Here is a 7638-nt window from a genome sequence, read left to right as displayed (position 1 = left end):
TCTTCCCTCTCTCTCTCTCTTTCCCCGACCCAGTCTCTCCCCACTCTCTACCTTTCCCCTCTGCCCTTTCAGTCTCCTCTCTCCTTTCCCTTTCTTTTCCCTTTCTTTTCAGATTCTCCCCTTCTCCCTCTCTCTCCCCTTCCTTTCTCTTTCCCCTGACTCCCCTCTCTCTCCCCTCCACCTCTCTCTCACTCCTTCCACTCTCTCTCTCCCTTTCCCCACTCTCTCCCCTTTCCCCCTCTCTCTCACTCCTTCCACTCTCTCTTTTCCCTTCCCCTCTCTTTCCTACTCCTTCCCCTGTCTTTTCCAGAGCAGGTGGCTCCATAGCCCAGGGGTTAGAGCACTGGTCTAATAAACCAGGGGTTGTGAGTTCAAATTTCAGTGGGGTGTCTTCTGTTTCTAAATTTGCCGTCAATCAGCGACAGGCCGAGACCATCGACAGGAACAGAGCCACCCACAGTGCCATGGACTAGGATGCTGCTGCCCTCCCCTGGTGAGTCATCCCTCCTGCAGTACCCAAAACGGTGTCTCTGTTTTGGAGGGGGATGACCACAGGGTACCTCTGCACTACCTTCCTTCCACTGCTCTTCCTATTGGTCATCAATCCCCTATCTGTCTGAGTCAGTGACAGGATCGGTACAAGTCAGCATGGATTTATGAAAGGGAAATCCTGCTTGACAAATCTTCTGGAATTTTTTGAGGATGTAACTAGTAGAGTGGACAAGGGAGAACCAGTGGATGTGGTGTATTTGGACTTTCAAAAGGCTTTTGATAAGGTCCCACACAAGAGATTGGTGTGCAAAATTAAAGCACATGGTATTGGGGGTAATGTACTGACGTTGATAGAGAACTGGTTGGCAGACAGGAAGCAGAGAGTCGGGATAAACGGGTCCTTTTCAGAATGGCAGGCAGTGACTAGTGGAGTGCCGCAGGGCTCAGTGCTGGGACCCCAGCTATTTACAATATACATCAATGATTTAGATGCAGGAATTGAGTGTAATATCTCCAAGTTTGCAGCTGACACTAAGCTGGGTGGCGGTGTGAGCTGTGAGGAGGATGCTAAGAGGCTGCAGGGTGACTTGGACAGGTTAGGTGAGTGGGCAAATACATGGCAGATGCAGTATAATGTGGATAAATGTGAGGTTATCCACTTTGGTGGCAAAAACAGGAAATCAGATTATTATCTGAATGGCGGCAGATTAGGAAAAGGTGAGGTGCAACGAGACCTGGGTGTCATGGTACATCAGTCATTGAAAGTTGGCATGCAGGTACAGCAGGTGGTGAAGAAGGCAAATGATATGTTGGCCTTCATAGCGAGGGGATTTGAGTATAGGAGCAGGGAGGTCTTACTGCAGTTGTACAGGGCCTTGGTGAGGCCTCACCTGGAATATTGTGTTCAGTTTTGGTCTCCTAATCTGAGGAAGGACGTTCTTGCTATTGAGGGAGTGCAGCGAAGGTTCACCAGACTGATTCCCGGGATGGAAGACTGACATATGAGGAGAGACTGGATCGACTGAGTCCATACTTTAAAAAGAGACTTTGCGATCTCTCCCCTTCCCCTCTCTCCCCTTCCATCCCTTACTCTCCCCTTCCCCTCTCTCTCTTTCCCCTTCCCTCTCTCTCTCACTCCTTCCCCTCTCTTTCCCGTTCCTTCCCCTCTCTTTCTCCCCTCCCCCACTCTCGCTCTCCCCTTCCCCTCATTCCCCCCTTTCCCCTCTCCCTTCCCCCTCTATTTTCATTCTCTCACTCCTTCCTCTCTCTCTCTCCTTCCTCCTCTGCCTTCTCTCTCTCCCCTTCCCCCTCGAGAGACACAAAGGGAGAAATTTAGAGTGTGTGAGAGAGACAGAGTGAGAGTGAGAAAGGCAGACAGGGAGACTGAGAGAAACAGAGATTGAGACAGCTCATGGTCTACAGGGCTGTAGTGATACCCGCCCTCCTGTATGGCTCAGAGACATGGACCATGTACAGTAGACAGCTCAAGTCGCTGGAGAAATACCACCAACGATGTCTCCGCAAGATCCTACAAATCCCCCGGGAGGACAGACGCACCAACGTTAGCGTCCTCGACCAGGCCCAACATCCCCAGCATCGAAGCACTGACCACACTCGACCAGCTCCGCTGGGCAGGGCCACATTGTCCGCATGCCCCCGACACGAGACTCCCCAATCTCTCTCTCCCTTCCCCATCACGATCGGTTCTATGTCTTTTTATCCCTCTCTCCCTTTCCCACTATCTCGCTTTCCACGTCTCTCACTCATTCCCCTCTCTCCCCTTCCCCCTCCCTCCATCTCCCTCTCTCCCCGTCACCTCTCTCTCCCCTTCCCCACTCTCTCCCCTCCCCCACTCTCTCCCCTTCCCCACCCTCTCCCCTTCCCCCTCTCGCTCAACTTTCTCTCTCCCCTTCCCCCTCTGCCTTTTAACTCTCCCTTTCGCCCTCCCTCTCCATTCCCCCTCTCTTTCCTCCCATCCCTCCCTTCTCTCTCGCTTTTCCCTTTCTTTTCAGATTCTCCTTCTCTCTCCCTCTCCCCTTCCCCATCTCTCCCACTCCTTCCACACTCTCTTTCCCCTGCCCCTCATTCCTGTTCCTTCCCCTGTCTGCATCGGAGCAAGTGGCTCCATAGCTCAGGGGTTCGAGCACTGATCTAATAAACCAGCGGTCGTGTGTTCAAATCTCGCTGGGGCCTACTCAAAATTAGTTCAGTGTTTAAATTCACCGTCAATTTACAAAGGCTTTAATTATAAATATGAAACAGCTCTGAGACTGACCCTGGAACAACAGGCTCCATCTCTCACACCCTTCCCCATTGTGATCCATTCAACAACTCTTTCCTGCGATCTTGCTTTCTTCTTGTTCTCCTATTCCACCTCTGACCTTTCACTCTTGCCCCTTCCTTTCAGATTCTCCCTCTCTTTCTCTCCCAGTGGGATGAGGTCGGGTAGCTCTTGGTCAGCCGGCGCGGACATGATGGGCCGAATGGCCTCCTCCGTGCTGTAAATGTCTCTGATTCTATGATTCTCTCTCTTACTCCTTCCCACATTCTACTCACGTAAACTAGAGGTGATCCAAAACTCGGCTGCCTCCGTGTCCTAACTCTCACCCAGTCCCACTCACCCATCACCCCCTGTGCTCGCTGCCCCGTGTCCTAACTTGCACCCAGTCCCGCTTACCCATCGCTCACTGCCCCGTGTCCTAACTCGCACCAAGTCCCGCTCAACCATCACCCCCTGTGCTCACTGCCCCGTGTCCTAACTCGCACCGAGTCCCACTCACCCATCACCCCCTGTGCTCGCTGCCCCGTGTCCTAACTCACACCCAGTCCCGCTCACCCATCACCCCCTGTGCTCACTGCCCCGTGTCCTAACTCGCGCCGAGTCCCGCTCACCCATCACCCCCTGTGCTCACTGCCCCGTGTCCTAACTCGCGCCGAGTCCCGCTCACCCATCACCCACTGTGCTCACTGCCCCGTGTCCTAACTCGCGCCGAGTCCCGCTCACCCATCACCCCCTGTGCTCACTGCCCCGTGTCCTAACTCGCGCCGAGTCCCGCTCACCCATCACCCCCTGTGCTCACTGCCCCCGTGTCCTAACTCGCACCGAGTCCCGCTCACCCATCACCCCCTGTGCTCATTGCCCCCGTGTCCTAACTCGCACCCAGTCCCGCTCACCCATCACCCCCTGTGCTCGCCGACCGACATTGGCTCCCGCTTAAGCAACGCCTCGATTTCACAATTCTCATCCTTGTTTACAAATCCCTCCATGGCTCATGGCCCTCCCTCACTCTGTAACCTCCTCTAGCCCCTACATCCCTCCCTATCTCTGTAACCTCCTCCAGCCCCTATAGTCCTCCCTATCTCTGTAACCTCCTCCAGCCCCTACACCCCTCCCTATCTCTGTAACCTCCTCCAGCCCCTACACCCCTCCCGATCTCTGTAACCTCCTCCAGCCCCTACACCCCTCCCTATCTCTGTAACCTCCTCCAGCCCCTACACCCCTCCATATCTCTGTAACCTCCTCCAGCCCCTACACCCCTCCCGATCTCTGTAACCTCCTCCAGCCCCTACACCCCTCCCTATCTCTGTAACCTCCTCCAGCCCCTACACCCCTCCCTATCTCTGTAACCTCCTCCAGCCCCTACACCCCTCCCGATCTCTGTAACCTCCTCCAGCCCCACAACCCCCCGAGATGTCTGCACTCCTCTAATTCTGCCCTCCTGACCATCCCTGATTATAATCGCTCCACCATCGGTGGCCGGGCCTTCTGTTGCCTGGGCCCCAAGCTCTGGAACTCCCTCCCTAAACCTCTCCGCCTCTCTACCTCTCTGTCCACCTTCAAGATGCTCTTTAAACCCTACCTCTTGTCACCTGCACTAATTTCTACTTTTGTGGCTCGGTGTCAAATTTTTATCCCATAATCCTCCTGTGGAGCACCTTGGGACGTTTCACTACGTTAAAGGCGCTATATAAATATACATTATTGTTGGTGTTCCCTCTGTCTCTCCTCTTCCCCGTCTCTCTCTCACTCCTTCCCCTCACTCTCCCCTTCCCTCTCTCTCACTCCTTCCCGTCACTCTTCTCTTCCCTCTCTCTCACTCCTTCCCCTCACTCTCCCCTTCCCTCTCACTCTCCCCTTCCCTCTCTCTCACTCCTTCCCCTCACTCTCCCCTTCCCTCTCTCTCACTCCTTCCCCTCACTCTCCCCTTCCCTCTCTCTCACTCCTTCCCCTCACTCTCCCCTTCCCTCTCTCTCACTCCTTCCCCTCACTCTCCCCTTCCCTCTCTCTCACTCCTTCCCCTCACTCTCCCCTTCCCTCTCTCTCACTCCTTCCCCTCACTCTCCCCTTCCCTCTCTCTCACTCCTTCCCCTCACTCTCCCCTTCCCTCTCTCTCACTCCTTCCCCTCACTCTCCCCTTCCCTCTCTCTCACTCCTTCTCCTCACTCTCCCCTTCCCTCTCTCTCACTCCTTCCCCTCACTCTCCCCTTCCCTCTCTCTCACTCCTTCCCCTCACTCTCCCTTTTCCTCTCTCTCACTCATTCCCCTCACTCTCCGCTTCCCTCTCTCTCACTCCTTCCCTCTCACTCTCCCCTTCCCTCTCTCTCTCTCCACAGTGAGCGACAGAGAGAAAGTGATAGAGAGACAGAGAGACAGAGAGATTGAGGCAGAGTGTGACTGAGTTGCCTTGGGATGTTTTACTACGTGAAAGACCCGATATATCGATGTTGAGAGGCGAATATTGAAGAGACGGAGGCAGGAGTCTGGGGGATGAGACACAATCTGAGTGTTTCACTGACCCCTCCTCATTCTTCAAACAGACAGCTCACGGTAGGTGGCTCCATAGCTCAGGGGTTAGAGCACTGGTTGAGCAAACCAGCGGTCGTGGGTTCAAATTTCACTGGGGCCAACTCAAAATTAGCTCAGTATTCACCATAAATTAACAAGGGCTTTAATTGTAAATATGGTAGAATTCTTTATTCGGATGGAGAGTGAGACAGTGAATTAAGAGACGAGGGCTCCTGAGTTGAAGAAAAGATAACTTCAATGGTGTGAGACGAGAATAGACTGGTGAGTGATACTTAAAGGTTTAATGGTGGATAGGCCATGGCAAAAATTTAAAGATCACATGGATGAACTCCAACAATTACACATCCCTGTCTGGAGTAAAAATAGAATGTGGCTCACAAGGGAAATTAAGGATAGTGTTAAATCCAAGGAAGAGGCATATAAATTGGCCAGAAAAAGCAGCAAACCTGAGGACTGGGAGAATTTTGTAATATAGCAGAGGAGGACAAAGGGTTTAACCAGGAGGGTGGGGGGAAATAGAGTATGAGAGGAAACTTGCAGGTAACATAAAAACTGGCTGCAAAAGCTTCTAAAAAGATTAGTGACGACAAACATAGATCCCTTGCAGTCAGATTCAGGTGAATTTATAATGGGCAACAAAGAAATGGCAGACAAATATTTTGGTTCTGTCTTCACGAAGGAAGACACAAATAAGTTTCCGGAAGTACTAGGGGACTGGGGGGGGTCTCGTGAGAAGGGGGAACTGAAGGATATCCTTATTAAGTGGGAACTTGTGTTCGGGAAATTGATGGGATTGAAGGCAGATAAATCCCCAGGGCCTGATAGTCTGCATCCCAGAGTACTTAAGGAAGTGACCCTAGAAATAGTGGATGCATTGGTGATCATTTTCCAACAGTCTATTGACTCTGGATCAGTTCCTATGGACTGGAGGGTAACTAATGTTATGCCGCTGTTTAAAAAAGGAGGGAGAGAGAAAGCGGGTAATTATAGACCGGTTAGCCTGACATCGGTAGTGGGGAAAATGATGGAATCAATTATTAAAAATGAAATAGCAGCACATTTGGAAAGCAGTGACAGGATCGGTCCAAGTCAGCATGGATTTATGAAAGGGAAATCATGCTAGACAAATCTTCGAGAATTTTTTGAGGATGTAACTAGTAGAGTGGACAAGGGAGAACCAGTGGATGTGGTGTATTTGGACTTTCAAAAGGCTTTTGACAAGGTTCCACACAAGAGATTAGTGTGCAAAATTAAAGCACATGGTATTGGGGGTAATGTACTGACATGGATAGAGAACTGGTTGGCAGACAGGAAGCAAAGAATCGGGATAAACGGGTCGTTTTCAGAATGGCAGGCAGTGACTAGTGGGGTGCCGCAGGGCTCAGTGTTGGGACCCCAGCTATTTACAATATACATTAATAATTTGGATGAGGGAATTGAGTGTAATATCTCCAAGTTTGCAGATGACACTAAATTGGGTGGCGGTGTGAGCTGTGAGGAGGACACTAAAAGTGTGCAGGGTGACTTGGACAGCTTAGGTGAGTGGGCAAATGCATGGCAGATGCAGTATAATGTGAATAAATGTGAGGTTATCCACTTTGGTGGCAAAAACATGAAGGCGAATATTATCTGAATGGCGGCAGATTAGGAAAAGGGGAGGTGCAACGAGACCTGGGTGTCATGGAACATCAGTCATTGAAAGTTGGCATGCATGTACAGCAGGTGGTGAAGAAGGCAAATGGTATGTTGGCCTTCATAGCGAGAGGATTTGAGTATAGGAGCAGGGAGGTCTTACTGCAGTTGTACAGGGCCTTGGTGAGGCCTCACCTGGAATATTGTGTTCAGTTTTGGTCTCCTAATCTGAGGAAGGACATTCTTGCTATTGAGGGAGTGCAGCGAAGGTTCACCAGACTGATTCCCGGGATGGCTGGACTGTCATATGAGGAGCGACTGGATCGACTGGGCCTGTATTCAGTGGATTTTAGAAGGATGAGAGGAGATCTCATAGAAACATATAAAATTCTTACAGGTCTGGACAGGTTAGATGCAGGAAGAAGGTTCCCGATGTTGGGGAAGTCCAGAACCAGGGGACGTAGTCTAAGGATAAGGGGTAAGCCATTTAGGACCGAGATGAGGAGAAACTTCTTCACTCAGAGAGTTGTTAACCTGTGGAATTCTCTACCGCAGAGAGTTGTTGATTCCAGTTCATTGGATATATTCAAGAGGGAGTTAGATATGGCCCTTACGGCTGAAGGGATCAAGGGGTATGGAGAGAAAGCAGGAATGGGGTACTGAGGGAATGATCAGTCATGATCATATTGAATGGTGGTGCAGGCTCG

At 51.3% G+C, this 7638-nt stretch overlaps 1 non-coding gene across 1 annotated transcript; it reads left to right on the top strand.

Annotated features, from left to right (window-relative positions):
• The first annotated feature begins 5326 nt into the window (after positions 1 to 5326).
• On the top strand, positions 5327 to 5399 carry trnaa-agc (transfer RNA alanine (anticodon AGC)). The gene has a single exon. It is a non-coding gene; the product is annotated as a tRNA-Ala (tRNA).
• The last annotated feature ends 2239 nt before the right edge of the window (positions 5400 to 7638 follow it).

Source organism: Pristiophorus japonicus, unplaced genomic scaffold (assembly GCF_044704955.1).
Source record: "Pristiophorus japonicus isolate sPriJap1 unplaced genomic scaffold, sPriJap1.hap1 HAP1_SCAFFOLD_494, whole genome shotgun sequence".
Classification (NCBI taxonomy): domain Eukaryota; kingdom Metazoa; phylum Chordata; class Chondrichthyes; family Pristiophoridae; genus Pristiophorus; species Pristiophorus japonicus.
Note: the sequence above shows the minus strand (reverse complement) of the source record. Positions and strands in the feature narration are given on the sequence as shown.